The following is a 22,446-nucleotide window of genomic DNA, read 5'->3' as shown; positions in this document are numbered from 1 at the left end:
TCTTTTAGAAATATTTTCATGAGGGTCAGTCAAATCTATGAACACACAATTAAATTGAAACTTGCAACCTATACGCATATTAATGATCCAGATAGAACAAGAACCCTTGCTATATTACAAATACACCTGGAAAATGAACATCATCCCAGAAACCAAATTGACCCCAAAGCAACCTTTGGAAGTTAGATTTCACTAGATTTTTTACATGAATTTTTAAATAGGTTTTTTGGAATTCTAAGCTGCTTTATTACATATGTAGATTTTGTGTAACTGCTATCTCCAGAACATAAAACTTTAATCAACACAGACACCCTCATGCTACCTTTTTATGGTCACTCCTATCCAAACCTACCTCTGGCAACTACGTGTCAGTTTTCCATCAATATAATTTTGTCATTTATGAAATTAATTTTTATAACTGGATTTTAAACATTATATATGTTGTATTTATTTATAGAAATTTATAATTTTTTTATTAATAAGGGCCATGTAATCTTTTTATTTTTTGTCCCTCAGGAAATTGCTCTTAAGGCTTTTTTGAGTTTAATTGCTTTATTTTTATTAGTGAGTAGTATACATTATTGGATTTACCAGTTTGTTTATCCATTCACTCTTCAGATAAGTTTGTATTGTTTCCTGGTTTCAACTTTTATAAAGAAAGGTGCTATAAATCTGCATCCAGGGATTTGGATGGACATAAATTTTCATTCCTCTGTAATAAATATTCAGGTGTATGATTATTGGGACATAAAGAAAGTTGTGTTTAGCTTTAAAAGAACCTACCAAACTGTTCCAGAGTGACTATACCATTTTAGATTCTCACCAGCAGTGTATGATATCCACTTGTTCCACATCCTCTCTGGTACTTGGTATTTTAAGTATATTTTAATCATTCTGCTAGCAACACATTCAATTGTTCATCCTTACCAGCACTTGGTATTGTGATATGTTACATTACCCATTCTAATGTATTAGAATGTATTATTAGCTTTCTAGTCATATCTGATCTTGAGCTTGCATTTCCCTCATGGCTAATGATGTTCAATCCTGTTATTATTATTGGACTTATAATGATGTTTGTACCGTTTGACCACCTTCACCATTTCTGGCCTCCCACTCCTCTTTCAGCCTCTGGCACACAATCTGTTCTTTATTATTTATAAGCTTGGGGTTTGGAGGGGGATTCTACAAATAAAAGAGATCATAGAATATTCAGCTTTCTTGGACTGATTTATTTCACTTAATATCCCTCATGGTTGCAAATGGCAAGATTTCCTTCTTTTTGTGGTTGAATTTCTTTATCCGTTCATCTGTCAATGAACACTTAAGACTATTTCCATGTCACAGCTGTTGTAAATAACACTGCCCTGAACATTGATTGTAACATCATATCTTTTCAAGTTAGAGTTCTTATTTTTTTCCAGATATATGCCCAAATTGCTCAATCTTATGGTACTCCTATTTTTCATTTTTTGAGGAAACTGTGTGCTGTTTTTCCTTAGTATCTGTACCAATTACAAGCTTCTTCATTCTTTTTATGTCTGTATAGTGTTCATGAAGATCCATCCCATGATTTATTTAACCAGTCACCTACTAATGTGCACTCCTATTGGTTTTAGTCATCTTTGACAGCATTACAAACCTTCCTCCCTAAAAACTTAATATCTAAAGACAACAGACATTAATTATTCTCTAGTATGTGGATTGAGAGTTAAATTGTCTAGTGTGTGCTGTCCTGACTGGTGGCTACATGATCCAGATGGCTTTTTTCCACATATCTGGAAATACCACCCCTGGAATGGACGGGGTGACTTTTCACAAAGTATCTCATCCCATGCCTAGCCTGGGCTCCATTACAATGTGTTAGGAGAGCTTCAAGAGAGTAGAACATGCTTCAATGAGCATGCCTTTCATCCCTCTGTATCAAGCTTGCTATTGTCCCATGGGACACATGGATCAGAGTCACCATGCTGGGGCACTATCCAAAGGTATGAATGAAGAGATGCAAGAGTAAGTTTATGTAATGATCACAAGATTTCTTCCTTAAAACTCTCAAAATTGATGCTATAAATATCCTTGTGCATGTTTGTTCTCACAATGATAATTTCTGCTGAATTTCAATTCTTAAAGTTGATTGGTAGCTTTAGGAGAATGAAAAGTTTAAACTGAGCAATAGCAAGTTGTACTCCAAAAACATTTTAATTTTTACACTCTAGATTCAGTCCTGCCCCCTGAAAAGCACACTGAACATGATACCTAAAATTTGTTGGAGTGTTTTTTTTTTTTTTTTGGTAGCGTGGGGTCTTAGTTGTGGCACATGAGGTCTTTTAGTTGTAGCATGCCAGCTCTTTAGTTGAATCATGTGGAATTGAGTTCCCTGCCCAGGGATTGAGTCATGGGTACCTGCATTGGGAGAAGAGAGTCTTAAACACTAGACCATCAGGTAAGTCCCTGGTAAGCATTTTTTGAGCATGACTTTACTAGCGTGTGAGATGAGTGCAATTGTGCGGTAGTTTGAGCATTCTTTGGCATTGCCTTTCTTTGGGATTGGAATGAAGACTGACCTTTTCGAGTCCTGTGGCCACTGCTGAGTTTTCCAAATTTGCTGGCATATTGAGTGCAGCACTTTCACAGCATCATCTTTCAAGACTTGAAATAGCTCAACTGGAATTCCATCACCTCCACTAGCTTTGTTCATAGTGATGCTTTCTAAGGCCCACTTGACTTCACATTCCAAGATGTCTGGCTCTAGGTCAGTGATCATGTTATCGTGATTATCTGGGTCATGAAGATCTTTTTTGTACAGTTCTTCTATGTATTCTTGCCACCTCTTAATATCTTCTGCTTCTGTTAGGTCCATACCATTTCTGTCCTTTATCGAGCCCATCTTTGCATGAAAAGTTCCCTTGGAATCTCTAATTTTCTTGAAGAGATCTCTTGTTTTTCCTATTCTGTTGTATTCCTCTATTTCTTTGCACTGATCACTGAGGAAGTCTTTCTTATCTCTCCTTGCTATTCTTTGTAACTTTGCATTCAGATGCTTATATCTTTCCTTTTCTCCTTTGCTTTTCGCCTCTCGTCTTTTCACAGCTATTTGTCAGGCCTCCTCAGACAGCCATTTTGCTTTTTTGCATTTCTTTTCCATGGGGATGGTTTTGGTCCCTGTCTCCTGTACAATGTCACGAACCTCCGTCCAGAGTTCATCAGGCACTCTATCTATCAGATCTAGTCCCTTAAATCTATTTCTCACTTCCACTGTATAATCATAAGGGATTTGATTTAGGTCATATCTAAATGGTCTAGTGGTTTTCCCTACTTTCTTCAATTTCAGTCTGAATTTGGCAATAAGGAGTTCATGATCTGAGCCACAGTCAGCTCCTAGTCTTGTTTTTGCTAACTGTATACAGCTTCTCCATCTTTGGCTGCAAAGAATATAATCAATCTGATTTCGGTGTTGACCATCTGGTGATGTCCATGTGTAGAGTCTTGTCTTGTGTTGTTGGAAGAGGGTGTTTGCTATGACCAGTGCATTCTCTTGACAAAACTCTATTAGCCTTTGCCCTGCTTCATTCCGTGCTCCAAGGCCAAATTTGCCTGTTACTCCAGGTGTTTCTTGACTTCCTACTTTTGCATTCCAGTCCCCTAGAATGAAAAGGACATTTTTTTTGGGTGTTAGTTCTAGGTCTTGTAGGTCTTCATAGAACCATTCAACTTCGGCTTCTTCAGCATTACTGGTTGGGGAATAGGCCTGGATTACTGTAATATTGAATGGTTTGCCTTGGAAACGAATAGAAATCATTCTGTCGTTTTTAAGATTGCATCCAAGTACTGCATTTCGGACTCTCTTGTTGACCATGATGGCTACTCCATTTCTTCTAAGGGATTCCTGCCCACAGTAGTAGATATAATGGTCATCTGAGTTAAATTCACCCATTCCAGTCCATTTTAGTTCACTGATTCCTAGAATGTCTACGTTCACTCTTGCCATCTCCTGTTTGACCACTTCCAATTTGCCTTGATTCATGGACCTAACATTCCAGGTTTTACATCATCAGACCTTGCTTCTATCACCAGTCACATCCACAGCTGGGTATAGGTTTTGCTTTTGCTCCACCCCTTCGTTCTTTCTGGAGTTATTTCTCCACTGATCTCCAGTAGCATACTGGGCACCTACCGACCTGGGGAATTCCTCATTCAGTATCCTATCATTTGCGCTTTGATACTGTTCATGGGGTTCTCAAGGCAAGTATACTGAAGTGGTTTGCTATTCCCTTCTCCAGTGGACCACATTTGTCTGTGGTCCATGTGATCAGATCAACTAGTTTTCTGTGATTATGATCTCAGTGTGTCTGCCCTCTGATGCCCGCTCTTAATACCTACCGTCTTATTTGGGTTTCTCTTACCTTGGGCGTGGGATATCTCTTCACAGCTGCTCCAGCAAAGTGCAGCCACTGCACCTTACCTTGGACGAGAGGTATCTCCTCAAGGCCGCCCCTCCTGACCTTGGACGTGGAGTAGCTCCTCTCAGTCCTCCTGTGCCCGCGCAGCCACCGCCTATTGGACGTGGGGTAGCTCCTCTCGGCCGCCGGCCCTGGCCTCGGGCGTGGGGTAGCTCCTCTAGCCCGCGCTTCTTTGTGTGGTAGGTTGCGTCGGAGCCGGCATCTCTTGCGTCTGCGCCGCCGGAGCGGGCGAATTGCCAACATCCGCTAGATCATGGAGAAAGCAAGAGTTCAAGAAAAACATCTATTTCTGCTTCATTGACTTTGCCAAAGCCTTTGACTATGTGGATCACAATAAACTGTGGAAAATTCTGAAAGAGATGGGAATATCAGACCACCTGACCTGCCTCTTGAGAAACCTGTACGCAGGTCAGGAAGCAACAATCAGAGCTGTACATGGAACAACAGACTGGTTCCAAATAGGAAAAGGAGTACGTCAAGGTTGTATATTGTCACCCTGCTTATTTAACTTATATGCAGAGTACATCATGAGGAACGCTGGGCTGGAAGAAGCACAAGCTGGAATCAAGATTGCTGGGAGAAATATCGATAACCTCAGATATGCAGATGATACCACCCTTATGGCAGAAAGTGAAGAAGAACTAAAAAGCCTCTTGAGGAAACTGAAAGAGGAGAGTGAAAAGGTTGGCTTGAAGCTCAACATTTAGAAAACAAAGATCATGGCATCTGGTCCCATCACTTCATGGGAAATAGATGGGAAAACAGTGGAAACAGTGTCAGACTATTTTTTTGGGCTCCAAAATCACTTGTGGATGCTGATTGAAGCCATGAAATTAAAAGACACTTACTCCTTGGAAAGAAAGTTATGACCAACCTAGATAGCATATTAAAAAGCAGAGACATTACCTTGCCAACCAAGGTTCGTCTAGTCAAGGCTATGGTTTTTCCCGTGGTCATGTATGGATGTGAGAGTTGGACTGTGAAGAAAACTGATCACCGAAGAATTGATGCTTTTGAAATGTGGTGCTGGAGAAGACTCTTGAGAGTCCCTTGGACTGCAAGGAGATCCAACCAGTCCATTCTAAAGGAGATCAATCCTGGGTGTTCATTGGAAGGACTGATGCTAAAGCTGAAACTCCAATACTTTGACCACCTCATGCGACATGTTGACTCACTGGAAAAGAGTCTGATGCTAGGAAAGGTTGGGGGCAGGAGGAGAAGAGGACGACAGAGAATGCGATGGCTGGATGGCATCACCGACTCGATGGACATGAGTTTGAGTGAACTCTGGGAGTTGGTGATGCACAGGGAGGCCTGGTGTGCTGTGGTTCATGGGGTCACAAAGAGTCGGACATGACTCAGCGACTGAACTGAACTGAAGCATTTTTTGAACTAGAACTATGATAAACTTAATAATAACATCTCAATTCATTCAAGGCTGTGGATGTTGGACACCTCTGTTAATTACTATGCAAATGAGAAAAATGAGAGACTAAGCCTGATCAGTTCAGTTCAGTTGCTCAGTCGTGTTTGATTCTGTGGCCCCATGGACTGCAGCACACCAGGCCTCCCTGTCCATCACCAACTCCCACAGTTTACTCAAACTCATGTCCATTGAGTTGGTGATGCCATCCAACCATCTTATCATCTGTTATCCCCTTCTCCTCTTGCCTTCAATCTTTCCCAGCATCAGGGTCTTTTCAAATGAGTCAGCTCTTTGCATCAGGTGGCCAATGTGTTGCAGTTTCAGTTTCAACATCAGTCCTTCCAGTGAGGATCAGGACTGATTTCCTTTAGGATGGACTGGTTAGATCTCACAGGAGAGAAACCTTACATATGCAGTGATTGTGGAAAAGGCTTCATTGAGAAGAGATGTCTTATTGCACACCATTGAACTCATACAGATGAGAAACCCTTTATATGCAGTGAATGTGGAAAAGGCTCACCTTGAAGAACAGTCTTAGCACTCATCAGCAAACTCACAGAAAAGAGAAACTATATATGTGCAGTGAATGTGGGAAAGTGCTTTTCAATGAAACACTGCCTCATTATACGTCAGAAAACTCATACAAGAAAGAAATCCTATGTGTGTAGTGTCTGCGGAAAAGGCTTCACTGTAAAGGGTGATCTTGTACATCAGTGCACTCATACAACTGATAAACCATTTATATGCAGTGATTGTGGGAAAGGCTTTACTGTGAAGAGCCAACTGATTGTACATGAGTGAACTCTTACAGGGGAAAAATCCTATCCCATTTATATGCAGTTAATGCGGAAAGGCTTCTCCAGCCAAGGCCTACCTCATCAGACGTCAATGAACTCACACTGGAGAGAAACCCTATATATGCAGTGATTGTGGAAAAGGCTTCGTTCAGAAAGGCAGTCTCATTGTACATGAACGAACTCACTGAATAGAAACCCTATGTATGTGGTAAATGTGTGGCAAAGGCTTATTCTCAAAAAGGAAGCTTAGTGTACACCTGCGAACTCATACTGGAGAGAAACCATATATATGTAATGAACGTGGCAAAGGCTTAGACTTCCCTGGTGGCTCAGAGAGTAAAGCGTCTGCCTACAACGTGGGATACCGGGTTCAATCCCTGGGTTGGGAAGATCTGGAGAAGAAATGGCAACCCACTCCAGTATTCTTGTCTGGAAAATCCTGTGGACAGAGGAACTTGGTAGGCTACAGTTCATGGGGTCACAAAGAGTCGGACATGACTGAGCAACTTCACTTTCTGTAAGGAGTACTTGAGGTATATATCAGCAGATTTGCACTGCAGAGAAACTATACAAATGCAGCGAGTGAGAAAGCATTTTGGAAGGAGACATGACTGATGGAACATTAGAGATTTTACTCAGGAAATGCTTCTTTGCATGTACTGAATGTGGAAAACTCTCTTTTCACAAAAATGATCTCATCACCTGTTAGAGAATTCATGTGGGAAAGAGGCCATATAAATGCTGTGAATGTGCGAAAGCCTTTACCACCAAGTCAGGGCTCAAGGTTCATCAATGAAAACATACCGGAGAGGGGCCCTGTGGATGCAGCAAATGTGGGAAGGCTTTTGCCCACTTGTCAATCCATGTTAAACGTAAATGAAATCACAGGTAGTCTCTTTGGGGACATGTGTTGTGAGTTGCAGACCCTCAAGAAATAGTAAGGAGAGAAGAATTGCAAAGCAAAGAATGTGGTATTATCCTTAGTGATTACAGCATATTTTATATTGATGAAAAAATGTACAAAACAACTCAGGTAAAACCAGCCTTTCTCAGTGTTACTGGTCGGGGCATAAACTTGGATTACCGTAATAGTGAATTGTTTGCCTTGAAAACGAACAGAGATCATTCTGTCGTTTTTGAGATTGCATCCAAATACTGTATTTCAGACTCTTTTGTTGACCATGATGGCTACTCCATTTCTTCTAAGGGATTCCTGCCCATAGTAGTAGATATAACGGTTATCTGAGTTAAATTCACCCATTCCAGTCCATCTTAGTTCACCAATTCCTAGAATGTCGATGTTCACTCTTGTCATCTCCTGTTTGACCACTTCCAATTTGCCTTGATTCATGGACCTAACATTCCAGGTTCCTATGCAGTATTGCTCTTTACAGCATCTAACCTTGCTTCTATCACCAGTCACATCCACAACTGGGTGTTTTTGCTTTGGCTCCATCCCTTCATTCTTTCTGGAGTTGTTTCTCCACTGATCTCCAGTAGCATATTGTGCACCTACTGACCTGGGGAGTTCATCTTTCAATATCCTATCTTTTTGCCTTTTCATACTGTTCATGGGGTTCTCAAGGCAAGAATACTGAAGTGGTTTGCCATTCCCTTCTCCAGTGGACCACATTCTGTGAGACCTCTCCACCATGGCCCATCCATCTTGGGTGACCCCAAACGGTGCGGCTTAGTTTCCCTGAGTTAGACAAGGCTGTGGTCCATGTGATCAGATTGGCTAGTTTTCTGTGATTGTGGTTTCAGTTTGTCTGCCCTCTGATGCCCCTCTCTCAGTGCCTACCGTCTTACTGAGGTTTCTCTTACCTTGGGTGTGGGGTATCTTTTCAAGGCTGCTCCAGCAAAGCGCAGCCGCTGCTCCTTAACTTGGACATGGGGTAGCTCCTCTTGGCCGTGCTTAAGTTGAACAGTTCTATGAAGACCTACAAGACCTTCTAGAACTAACACCCAAAAAAGATGTCCTTTTCATTATAGGGGACTGGAATGCAAAAGTAGGAAATCAAGAAACACCTGGAGTAATGGGCAAATTTGGCCTTGGAGTACAGAATGAAGCAGAGCAAAAGCTAATAGAGTTCTGCCAAGAGAACGTACTGGTCATAGCAAACACCCTCTTCCAACAACACAAGAGAAAACTCTACACATGGACATCACCAGATGGTCAACACCGAAATCAGACTGATTATATTCTTTGCAGCCAGAGATGGAGAAGCTCTATACAGTCAGCAAAAACAAAACTAGGAGCTGACTGTGGCTCAGATCATGAACCCCTTATTGCCAAATTCAGACTTAAAGAAAGTGGAGAAAACCACTAGGGCATTGAGGTATGACCTAAATCAAATCCCTTATAACTATACAGTGGAAGTGAGAAATAGATTTAAGGGACTAGATCTGATAGAGTGCCTGATGAACTATGGATGGAGTTTCATGACATTGTACAGGAGACAGGAATCAAGACCATCCCCAAGAAAAAGAAATGCAAAAAAGCAAAATGGCTGTCTGAGGAGGCCTGACAAATAGCTGTGAAAAGAAGGGAAGTGATAAGCAAAGGAGAAAAGGAAAGATATACCCATTTGAATTCAGAGTTCCAAAGAATAGCAAGGAGATATAAGAAAGCCTTCCTCAGTGATCAATGCAAAGAAATAGAGGAAAACAATAGAATGGGAAAGACTAAAGATCTCTTCAAGAAAATTAGAGATACCAAGGGAACATTTCATTCAAAGATGGGATTGATAAAGGACAGCAATGGTATGGACCTAACAGAAGCAGAAGATATTAAGAAGAGGTGGCAAGAATACACAGAAGAACTGTACAAATAGGTTGTGTATTGTCACCCTGCTTATTTAACTTATATGCAGAGTATATCATGAGAAACGCTGGACTGGAGGAAGCACAAGCTAGAATTGAGATTGCTGGGAGAGATATCAATAACCTCAGATATGCAGATGACACCACCCTTATGGCAGAAAGTGAAGAAGAACTAAAGAGCCTCCTGATGAAATTGAAAGAGGAGAGTGAAAAAGTTGACTTAAAGCTCAACATTCAGAAAACTAAGGTCATGGCATCCGGTCCCATCACTTCATGGCAAATAGATGGGGAAACAGTGGAAACAATGGCTGACTTTATTTTTCTGGGCTCCAAAATCACTTGTGGATGCTGATTGCAGCCATGAAATTAAAAGATGGTTACTCCTTGGAAGGAAAGTTATGACCAACCTAGACAGCATATTAAAAAGCAGAGACATTACTTTGCCAACAAAGGTCCGTCTAGTCAAGGCTATGGTTTTTCTAGTGGTCATGTATGGATGTGAGAGTTGGACTGTGAAGAAAGCTGATGGCCGAAGAATTGATGCTTTTGAACTGTGGTATAGGAGAAGATGCTTGAGAGTCCCTTGTACTGCAAGGAGATCCAACCAGTCCATTCTAAGGGAGATCGGTCCTGGGTGTTCATTGGAAGGACTGATGCTAAAGCTGAAACTCCAATACTTTGGCCACCTCATGCGATGAGTTGACTCACTGGAAAAGAGTCTGATGCTGGAAGGGATTGGGGGTGGGAGGAGAAGAGGACGACAGAGAATGAGATGGCTGGATGGCATCACCGACTCGATGGACATGAGTTTGAGTGAACTCCGGGAGTTGGTGATGGACAGGGAGGCCTGGCGTGCTGTGATTCATGGGGTCGCAAAGAGCCGGACACGACTGAGCGACTGAACTGAACTGAACCAAATTTATAAGTAGCATTTGGGGGTTTATAAAATTAATATAAATGTGATATTTTTATAATTTTAAAATTTGAAATAAGTTTAGAATCACAAAAACTGAAATATTCCAGAGATTTTCTAAATGCTTTTCAGCCCACTCTTCCCAAAGCTAAAATGTTATATAAGCACACAGTTTACCATAAACAGAGGAAACTGAAATTGTTACAGTGCTGTTAACTATAATTGGGTTGATTGCACCAGTTTTACCATGCACTCAGTTTTGTTTGATTTTTATATATCACTTCAAGAAACAATCATATATGTAGGTTCATATAACCAACAACACAGTAAAAATTCAGAATGCTTTGTCAACACAAACTCCCTCATGGTACATCCTCATAGTCACAACTTTTCCCCAACCCTAACCCTTGGCATCACATATCTTTTTGTAGCTATGTTTTTTCATTTAGAGAGTGTTAAAAAAATAGAATTGTTTAGCATATATCCTTTTGAGTTTGACCTTGTGAAATAATAGAAAATTGACCTGGTCTGTGCTACCAGTTTCTGGCACAGAGCTCCTGAACCCTTGTAAATTCTACATGATGAGAGCATCTGGAATGTCTCTTATGCTACTGATGTGGCTGTGGGTGGGCTCCTGGATGGCGACTGGTCACCAGAAAGATCAAGCCATGATTAGAAGTTTGGAATTTTCAGTCCACTTCCCATCCTCCAGAGAGCACAGAAGAGATAAAAACAGAGTTACTAATTGATCATGCCTATGTAAGGAAATCTCCGGAAAGTCCCAATAGTGTGTGCTTTGGAGAGCTTCTAGATGAGTGAACACATACAGGCCTGGGGAGAGTAACACAGCACAGCGTAGGAGCAGAAGCTCCTGTGCTCGAGACCCTCCCAGTCCTGTTTTTCTCTTCATTTGGCCATTCATCTGTGTCCTTTATCGTTTCCTTTAATAAACTGAGTTCTGGGAGCTTTCAGCCAGCTGTGCCATGCTAAGTTGCTTCAGCCATGTCCGACTCTTTGCAACCCCCTGGAGTGTCGCAAAGTTCGTGGACCCCACTGACAGGCTGTCTGTGGGATTCTCCAGGCAAGGATTCTGGAGTGGGTTACCGTGCCCTCCTCCAGGGAAATCTTCCTGACCCAGGGATTGAACCCTTGTCCCTTACATCTCCTGCATTGGCATGTGGGTTCTTCACCACTAGTGCCACCTGAGAAGCCCTTTTAGCAAACTAATTGAACCTGAAGCAGAGGTTGTGGAAATCTCAGATTTGGAGTCAAGTCAGACAAGTTGTAGGTAACTTAGGGACCTGCTACTTACAACTGGCATCTGTACTGGGGCAGCAGCATTCTCACAGGACCGAGCCCTCTACTTCTGGGGTCTGGCAATATCTCTGCATAGACAGGGTTATAACTGAGTCAGACTTAAGGACCCAATTGGTGTAGAGGAGGTGACAGACATGTCACACGTGTTGCAAGTGTGGCAGTAGTGTGAATAAAGGAAATACAAGCCTAGATTTTTCCAACATAGACCTCAAGTAAATTCAACCTTTCATCCAACCAGAAACTCTCTGCATATTTTTTTCTTCCACAAGAATATCAGACTTCAGACAAACTGGCCGCACTCAAGGTGTTACTGCCTAAGGGCTCAAGGGCACCATCAACTTGCCAGTTTTGCCCAAACTGGTGACTAGAACGCATCTCATACCACATTGGCCTTGGCAAGGTGCCGGCCTCAGAAGACTTAAGGTGCCTGTGACCTGTGACCATCTCTTGCAAAGAGACAAAGGCAGTGGGGTACCCATATGACATTTCCATGTCTTTCCACCCAGCACAGTGATAACAGCTGTTAAAGCCATTCCCATCCTAAAGGCCAGAACCTCTCTGAGGTCACGGAGCCATGTGATGTCATAGAACCTGGCGAGGCCAGAACTCAGGAAACTAATCCAGAGCCCTCAGCAGATACACCTCCTCCTGGTCCCTAGCAACAGCTGCAGATGCACTATGGGGAGAACATATTAGAAGCAGAACTGGTTTGGGACCAGGTTCAGGCTTTGGCAGCTACCGAAGGAGTCTTTGGGGGCTCAATCTGGTGAGCCTGATTCTGGGTTAGGATCCCCAGTGAGGGGTCTGTGGGGGATCGGTGAAGAGGGAATGTGTGTCAGTGTCCATATCATGGATTTCCTTTGTGTTGAGTCACTGAGGAATCTGGGTGTTAGCGATGGGGCCTTTGATAAGGATTAAGCTGAAGTGTTTAATGATCAGTGGTTCTGTTGGTCAGGGTTTAGGGTACATGTGTTAAGCTCTGCAAAAATCAGTAATTGAAAACTGGATGGAAGGTGTGAAACTAATGAGCATGGCTTCTCCCATAGGTTAGCAATTTAATATCCAGCTCCTGTTCTTGGATAGCAAGGAGATCAAACCAGTGAATCCAAAGGGAAAGCAGCCCTGAATATTCATTGGAATATTCACTGCTCAGCAGGCTCTTTTTGACTTTTAAGAACTCTGCTCTGGATATCAGTTCTTTACCAGTATAGGGCTTATGGGATGAATGTGTTGAGATTCTTTTGAGATTCCCAGCACCCACACCCCCAACCCACCTTTTTTTTTTTTGGCATATGGACCTCTAAGTGGTCCAGCATTATTTGCTGAAAAGTCTCTCTCTCTCCATTTTGAATAACTTTTTACCTACGTGAAACACTTGAGTGTAACTGACTTACGTGGGTCTTCTTGGGATCTCTGTTGTATTCCTTTGTTCTGTGTTTTATCCTTTCACTGATACTACTGAAGGTTTATAAATCTTGGAATCTGTTGATGTGAGCTCTATATGTTGGTTCTTTTTGGTCAATCTTTTTCACTATTTTCAGTGGAAAAATCTGGCAAATATTACCTTTGTTGTCCCTTTGATAGCCTATACACCTAGACATGATGTTATTAGAAAGGGACTTCAATTCAGAGGTGTCTTTTCCAACATGGATAACCCTTGTTTAATGAGGAAAACAGGCCGACTTAAAAAGTCAATATCCCAAATACCTGATCAGTACTCCTCAAAATAATTGAAGACAGGAAAAAGAGAAAAGGGTGAGGAATGGTCATGGGACAAGGGAATTCAGGGAAACATGATGTTTAAAGGCAGTATTCTTCCCTGGGTTGAATTCTGAGACAGAAAGAGGATGGTAGTGGAAAAACTTGTGAAATCCAAATAGAAACTGGACTGTGAAGAAAGCTGATCACCGAAGAATCGATGCTTTTGAACTGTGGTGCTGGAGAAGACTCTTGAGAGTCCCTTATACTGCAAGGAGATCCAACCAGTCCATTCTAGAGGAGATCAGTCCTGGATGTTCATTGGAATCACTGATGCTAAAGCTGAAACTGCAATACTTTGGCCTCATGCGATGAGTTGACTCACTGGAAAAGACTCTGATGCTGGGAAAGGTTGGGGGCGGGAGGAGAAGGGGACGACGGAGAATGAGATGGCTGGATGGCATCACCGACTCTGTGGACATGAGTTTGAGTGTACTCCGGGAGTTGGTGATGGACAGGGAGGCCTGGCGTGCTGTGATTCATGGGGTCGTGGAGAGTCGGACACGACTGAGCGACTGAACTGAACTGAACTGAATTTAGTTGAGTGTCATAGCAATGTTAATATCTCAATTTGACAAATGTATCATGATTACATAGGGGCTACCCAGGTGGCTCACTGGGTAAAGAATCTGTCCACAAAGCAAGAGGTGCAGGAGGATTGAGTCTGATCCCTGGGTTAGGAAGGTCCCCTGGAAGAGGGCATGACAACCCACCCCAGTATTCTTGCCCGGAGAATCCCATGGACAGAGGCGCCTGGCAGGATACAGTCCATGGGGCCGTGAAGAGTCAGATGCAACTGAGCACACACACACCATGGTTATATAAAATATTCACATGAGAGGAAGTCAAATGAAGGTATATATGCATTCTTTGTAGTACTTTGTGACTTTTGTGTAAGTCTGAAGTTTTCTCCAAATAAAAATTTAAAATAGGTATTTGTCGTTGTTGTTCAGTTGCCCAGTCATGTCTGACTTTGCGACCCCATGGACTGCAGCACATCAGGCCTCCCTCTCACCACCTCCCAGAGTTTGCCTCAGTTCACGTCCATTGCATCGATGATGCCATCCAGCCGTCTCATCCTCTGACACTGTCTTCTCCTTCTGTCCTCAATATTTCCCAGCATCAGGGACTTTTCCATTGAGTCTGCTGTTCGCATCAGATGACCAAAATACTGGAGCTTCAGCTTCAGCATCAGTCCTTTCAAAGTGTATTCAGGGTTGAATTTCCCTTAATATTGACTGGTTTGGTCTCCTTGCAGTCCAAGGGACTTCCAGGAGTCTTCTCTACCTCCCTAGTTCAAACCCATCAAATTTTTGGTGATCTGCCTTCTCTACTGGCAAGCTCTCATACCCGTATGTGACCACTGGGAAGACCATAGCCTTGACTATATGGACCTTTGTCAGCAGAGTAATGTCACTGCTTTTCAAAACAATGTCTGGGTTTGTCATAGATAAAATAGGTATAATTTATATCAATTATATCTCAAAGCTGTAAAAAAATAAGTTTGATCTAGTTTCATCATTTAATTTCTCATTACAAATACATTTCCATATTATAAAATGTTGTATCTATAATTTATATTGTCTGTAGTCATATAATAGGTGAAATAGTAGGGTAGTAACTTGAGCCATATATGAAAGATGTGCATTAAATAGGGTTATACTTGAAAACATAAGTCATTCAGTTATGTTCAGTTTATATTATGACCCTCTAATTATCCATATTCTTAAATTATCACTTCAAGATTTGTTGTACAGTTTTTCCTGTATATCCCAGATAGCTCCATTTTTAAAAATCCTAAATAGCCTTATAATTTTGCAGTTATAGCTGGTGTATTTTAAAATGTCCATACCTTATAAATTTTGTAGTACAGAACAGCAATTGATTTTAACAGTTTATGGGCATAATTTATATGTAACATTTTCAAGTAGTATAATTCAATGATATTTAATAAGTTGTGTTACAATTTAACACAACATTAACATTTGTGTTAACATTTAACAATAGGTTAATAACATTGAACACAATATTAACATTTGTGTTAATATTTAACATTTAACAATAGGATTGTGCGTCCATCACCATGATCTAGTATGTAGAAATTTTCATAACCCCCCAAAATAACTTGATAATTGACTTGATAAATTTTGAGTACTCTTTATATATTCTGAATATCCTTTATCAGATGTTAAATGTGTCAATATTTTCTCCCAATCTCTCACTCCACTCATTTATTTTACGGCTCAGCCTTTATTGTCTTGCTGCAGAACCCTTTGGCTCCCTTAGGTTCATGAAATTTGTCTCCCGTTTGCTTCTTTAAGTTTACACTTTTACTTCTTATATTTAGGACTGAGATCTATTTCGAGTTAAATTTTGTGTATCATTAGAGTTGAGGGTCTGAAGTTATTTTTCTGCAAATAAGTATACAAGTTTCCCAGCATCCTTTGTTGAAAAGACTAAACCCATGGAATTATCTTAGTGTCTTGGCCAAATAGCTATTGACCTTAATACTTTTGGCCTCTCAGTTCTGGTTGTGCCATTCTCATTGTCTCCAGACCTTCACTGGCCTAAGTTTTAGTGGCCTTTCCCAATCAAAATTTAAGCTTCATCCCAGCTGCTCTTTTCTTTTGAAACGTGATGACTTATTCCACACTGTGTCGGTTCCTCGAAATCTTATTCTGACCTAAAAGATACTTCCTGAAAGAAATTTTCCTACAAAGCTTTTTGGGGATGTCTGTTTACTGGATGCACTGCCATTTCTCTCCAGTCCTTTCTCTGCTGGGGAACCAACACCGGAAGCCTTAGTCCCTGTTGAAACTCGTCCCCCTCCTCTTTAATTGTTGTTCAGTTGATAAGTCGTGTCTGATTCTTGTGACCCCATAGAGGGCAGCATGCCAGGCTTCCCTGTCCTTTACTGTCTCCCAGAGTTTGCTCAAATTCATGTCCCTTGCATCAGTGATGCTATCTACCCATCTCATCCTCTGCTACCCTCTTTTTTTGCCTTCAATCTTCCCCAACATCAGGGTCTTTTCCAATGAGATAGCTGTTTGCCTCAGGTGGCCAAAGTATTGGAGCTTCAGCTTCAACATCAGTCCTTCCAGTGAATATTCAGGGTTGATTTCCTTTAGGATTGACTGGTTTGATCTCTTTGCTATCCAAGTGACTCTGACGAGTCCTTTCCACATGGACTGTAGCCCACCAGGCTCCTCTGTCCATGGAGTTCTCCAGGCAAGAATACTGGAGTGGGTTCAGTTCAGTTCAGTTCAGTCACTCAGTCATGTCTGACTCTTTGCGACCCCATGAACCGCAGCACACTAGGCCTCCCTGTCCATCACCAACTCCCAGAGTCCACCCAAACCCATGTCCATCGAGTCGGTGATGCCATCCAACCATCTTATCCTCTATCATCCCCTTCTCCTCCTGCCCTCAATCTTTCCCAGCATCCATTCCCTTTTCCAGGGGATCTTTCCAACTCAGGGATTGAACTTGGGTCTCCTTTTAAATTACAAAGTGTAAAATAAAGGCCATGGCACTATTACTTTTCTGCCTAGTCTGTCGAACCCTGTTTAGGTAGCTTCTTATTTGCTTTGCAAACCTGAGTCCCCGAAAATCAACTAATTTTCTGAACAACTTAAGTGCCAGCAAATGAGATAACTTCACTGGCTTGTCACCATCTCATTCATCCCTGGTTCCTGGTCCCCAAACCTGTCCCCTTGGCCTTCTGTACAAAAGGTGTTCCAATATATTGTTGTTCAGTGACTCAGCATGCCAGGCTTCCCTGTCCTTCACCATCTCCTGGAGCTTGCTCAAACTCATGTCCATTGAGTCAGTGATGCCATCCAACCATCTTGTCCTCTGTCTTCCCCTTCTCCTGCCTTCAATCTTTCCCAATTCAGAGGCTTGACATATTTCCTCCCCAATTTTGAACCAGCCCATTGTTCCACATCCAGTTCTAACTGCTGCTTCTTGACCTGCTTACAGGTTTTGCAGGAGGCAGATAAAGTGGTCTGGTATTCCCATCTCTTTAAGAATTTTCTAAGACTGTATATTGTCACCCTGATTATTTAACGTATATGCAGAGTACATTATGTGAAATACTGGGCTGCATGAAGCACAAGCTGGAATCAAGATTGCTGGAAGAAATATCAATAACCTCAGATATGCAGATGACACTGCCCTTATGGCAGAAAGCGAAGAGGAACTAAAGAGCCTCTTGATGAGGGTGAAAGAAGAGAGTGAAAAAGCTGGCATAAAACTTAACATTCAGAAAACTAAGATCACGGCATCCGGTCCCATCAATTCATGGCAAATAGGTGGGGAAACAGTGGAAACAGTGACAGATTTTATTTTCTTGGGCTCCAAAATCATTGCAGATGGTGACTGCAGCCATGAAATTAAAAGACACCTGCTCCTTGTAAGAAAACCTATGACCAACCTAGACAGCGTATTAAAAAGCAGAGACATTACCTTGCTGACAAAGGTCCGTCTAGTCAAAGCTATGGTTTTTCCAGTTGTCATGCATGGATGTGAGAGTTGGACCATAAAAAAGGTTGAGTGCTGAAGAATTGCTGCTGTGGTGTTGGAGAAGACTCTTGAGAGTCCCTTGGACTGCAAGGAGATCCAACCAGTCAATCCAAAAGGAAATGAATCCTGAATATTCATTGGAAGGACTTGATTGATTGTCCTTTGATGCTGAAGCTGAAACTCCAATACTTTGACCACCTCTGATTCAAAGAGCTAACTCATTAGAAAGACCCTGATGCTGGGAAAGATTGAAGGCAGGAGAAGAAGAGGACAACAGAGGATGAGATGGTTGGATGGCATCACTGACTCAAGGGACATGAGTTTGAGCAAGCTCCAGGAGTTGGTGATGGACAGGGAAGCCTGGCGTGCTGCAGTCCACAGGTAACAAAGAGTCGGACACAACTGAGCAACTGAACTGAGTGATATGGCTGAAAAGTACATACTGAGAGAAATCTATCATCATTTCCATCATCCTAGAAAGTTACATTTCCCAGCACAGAAAAATAAAAACCAATTATTTTTTTGGGACTTGAATGAACAAGCTAATGGACTAATCAGTTTTTGTCATTGAAGGGAGTGAACCACTGGAAGACAGTTCTAAAGAACATAGCCGTCTTCTAAATTGTGTGTGATTAGAGACTCAGTATAAACTGGGAAAAGCTAAATGAAAGAGGATCCTCAGATAGAAAGGACAAGAATTGCAGTTTCTCAGTTGTTCAGTCATTGAGTCATGTCAACTCTTTGTGACCCCATGGATTGTAGCATGCCAGGCTTCCCTGTCCTTCACTATCTCCCAGAGTTTGCTCAAATTCCTGTCGAGTCGGTGATGCTATCTAACCATCTCATCCTCTGTCTCCCCCTTCTCGTACCCTCAATCTTTCCCAGCATCAGGGGCTTTTCCAATGAGTCATCTCTGCATTGGGTGGCCAAAGTATTGGAGGGTCAGCGTCAGTCCTTCCAATGAATATTCAGGGTTGATTTCCTTTAGGATTGACTGGTTTCATGCCTAAGAATGGAGGCTAATATAGAAGGAAAATAGAGGCGATGGCAGGTGACATTCTTAAAGGATGTGGTGAAGAAACTTTGTCTTCAGGGCAAAGCTCTCAAAACTCTTGAGAGCTGCCGCCATTTCAAAAATTCCAGCTTCACTGTTAACTGCTGAACTGAGACGTGCTTCTCTTCTTCCTCCCTCTTCTGAGAGTGGGGCTCTTGGCCTCTCACTATCCTGAGTGCTAAGTCAATTCAGTTGTGTCCAATCCTTTGTGATCTTATGGACTATAGCCCACCAGCCTCCTCTGTCCATGGAATTCTCCAGGCAAGAATACTGGAGTTGGTTGCCATGCCCTCCTCCAGGGGATTTTCCAGACCCAGGGACTGAACCCAGAACTCCCACATTGCAGGCGGATTCTTTACTGTCTGAGCGACCAGGGAAGCCCTACTTTCCCTTAATTTCCCAACTACCCTGTAGTTATCCACCTATCCAAGTTATAAACATTTGCATCTTATTCACAGGAAAGGAAATGGAAATTTGCCATGCTGTGGCTGTCTTGGAATTCAATCTGAAATGTTGGGTTATTGGATAATTCACTCCTTCAGATATATTTTAAAGCAACAACACTGTGCAAGACAGTGTACTCCACACTGAAGATACATCAGAGACCAATACAGGCAAGGGAATACCCCTTATGGGTCTTACAGCATAGTGAAGAAGAGACAGTCAATAGATACTGTGTCACCACGTGATAAGTCCTTTGAAGAAAAAGCCTAGTAATAGTAATTTATTGGGTGTCCCACGTGGAAAGTGAAAGTCACTCAGTTGTGTCCGATGTTACTGGAGTGGGTAGCCTTTCCCTTCTCCAGGGGATTTTCCCAACCCAGGGGTCAAACCCAGGTCTCCCACATTGTGGGCAGATTCTTTACCAGCTGAGCCACAAGGGAAGCCAGGGAATACTGGAGTGGGTAGCCTATCCCCTCTCCAGGAGATCTTCCCAACCCAGGAATGGAACCGGAGTCTCTTGCATTGCAGGCGGATGCTTAACCAACTGAGCTATCAGGGAAGCTCCAGGTGGAGCTAGTGGTAAGGAACCCACCTGCCAACGCCGGAGACATGTTGCTGCTGCTGCTAAGTCGCTTCAGTCGTGTCCGACTCTGTGTGACCCCATAGACGGCAGCCCACCAGGCTCCCCGTCCCTGGGATTCTCCAGGCAAGAACACTGGAGTGGGTTGCCATTTCCTTCTCCAAAGCATGAAAGTGAAAAGTGAGTGGGGTGCCATTGCCTTCTCCTGGAAGGAGACATGAGGCTCCAGTTAAATCCCTGCTGCTGCTGCTGCTGCTGCTGAGTCACTTCAGTCGTGTCCGACTCTGTGTGACCCCATAGACAGAAGTCCACCAGGCTCCCCCGTCCCTGGGATTCTCCAGGCAAGAACACTGGAGTGGGTTGCCATTTCCTTCTCCAATGTGTGAAAGTGAAAAGTGAAAGTGAAGTCGCTCAGTCGTGTCCGACCCTTAGCGACCCCACGGACTGCAGCCTACCAGGCTCCTCCATCCATGGGATTTTCTAGGCAAGAGTACCGGAGTGGCTTGCCATTGCCTTCTCCGAGTTAAATCCCTAGGTAGGGAAAATCTCCTGGAGGAGAGCAAAGCAACTCACTCCAGTATTCTTGCGTGGAGAATCCCACGGACAGAGGAGCCTGGTGATCTAAAGTCCACAGGATCGCAAGGAGTGGGACTCCACTGAAGCGACTTAGCACACATATGCATGCTTTAGTAATAATAGGGAAGGCTCTCCACCCCAAGCTTTTCTGGATACGACTTGAGCCAACCCTTAAGTACTAAAGGAAGCCCCCAATCATAATATTGGTAACTAGAGAATATTTCAGGACTGTTTCTTTTAACCACGGCCTAGTTTCACAACAGCCTGATGCACACCTAATTTTGATGTTCTTTGCTGTAAATCTTCGATTACTGTCCCCATCGCCACACTTCCCTTATGGCGGGATGGATTCAGGTCGAGCTTTTCCCATTGACTCCACACCATTAATGGCCTTTTCCCGAGCCCCCACCCCCAGCAACAACGTGGGTGGCCCCTGCCGCTCTTTTCCCTCATTAATGACCAGCCCCATACTGTAGCAGTTTCTGGAAATCTTTTTTCTCTTCTTAAAATCAGCATTCTGCAAGCTATTTTCCCTCTGGAAGCTCTCCTTGGAGTCCGTTTACCAGATGTATTTTCTTTTCCCTTTCTTGGAGTGTGTTCTTCGCTGCCAAGCCAACCAGTGAACTCCTACCTCTCTGGAATTTTTTTTTTTTCATACAGAGTATAAAAATACGGATTTATACAAACATTTATACAATTTACATATATAATTTATACAAAATTGTATATTGTATATAATTGTATATAATTTATACAGAAATTTATACAAAATAGGGATAATGTATGCTGAGGCCGTATTTACTTCCATGACCAGCCTTCTGAAAGCACCTCTCAGTTCAGTTCAGTCGCTCAGTCGTGTCCGACTCTTTGTGACCCCATGAATCACAGCACACCAGGCCTGCCTGTCCATCACCAACTCCTGGAGTTCACTCAAACTCATGTCCACAGAGTCGGTGATGCCATCCAGCCATCTCATTCTCTGTCGTCCCCTTCTGCTCCTGCCCCCAATCCCTCCCAGCAGCAGAGTCTTTTCCAGTGAGTCAACTCATCGCATGAGGTGACCAAAGTATTGGAGTTTCAGCTTTAGCATCAGTCTTTCCAATGAACACCCAGGATTGATCTCCTTTAGAATTGACTGGTTGGATCTCCTTGCAGTCCAAGGGATTCTCAAGAGTCTTCTCCAGCACCACAGTTCAAAGGCATCAATTCTTCGGTGATCAGCTTTCTTCACAGTCCAACTCTCACATCCATACATGACCACGGGAAAAACCATAGCCTTGACTAGACGGACCTTTGTTGGCAAAGTAATGTCTCTGCTTTTAAATATACTCTCTAGGTTGGCCATAACTTTCCTTCCAAGGAGTAAGCATCTTTTAATTTCCTGGCTGCAATCAGCATCTGCAGTGATTTTGGAGCCCCAAAAAATAAAGTCTGACACTGTTTCCACTGTTTCCCCATCTATTTCCCATGAAGTGATGGGACCAGCTGCCATGATCTTCGTTTTCCGAATGTTAAGCTTCAAGCCAAACTTTTCACTCTCCTCTTTCACTTTCATCACTTTCTTTTCCTTAGCCGGCATTATTTTTGCCTCACGAAGCTTGAGACTGAAAACGTATCTATTTTCTGCAAGAGCTGAAATGTGAGGAAATGAGAGAATGTCAGTGGCTCCTCACCCTCCAGGCCATCCCAGCTCCTGGCCTCCAAATCCATCCCTGGACTTTCCGTACGTCAGGTGTGCCAACATGGCCGCCCCCTTGGCGGGAGGGAGTTGTGA

At 42.7% G+C, this 22,446-nt stretch overlaps 1 pseudogene; it reads left to right on the top strand.

The window, feature by feature from the left end:
• Positions 1-6,258: 6,258 nt before the first annotated feature.
• Positions 6,259-12,395, top strand: LOC148774313 (uncharacterized; annotated as a pseudogene).
• Positions 12,396-22,446: the final 10,051 nt, after the last annotated feature.

This window comes from Moschus berezovskii, chromosome 22, assembly GCF_049115385.1.
Source record: "Moschus berezovskii isolate FMDL1 chromosome 22, NW_MosBer_1.0, whole genome shotgun sequence".
Classification (NCBI taxonomy): Eukaryota; Metazoa; Chordata; class Mammalia; order Artiodactyla; family Moschidae; genus Moschus; species Moschus berezovskii.
The sequence above is the reverse complement of the archived record's forward strand: the minus strand, read 5'-3'. Positions and strand labels throughout refer to the sequence as shown.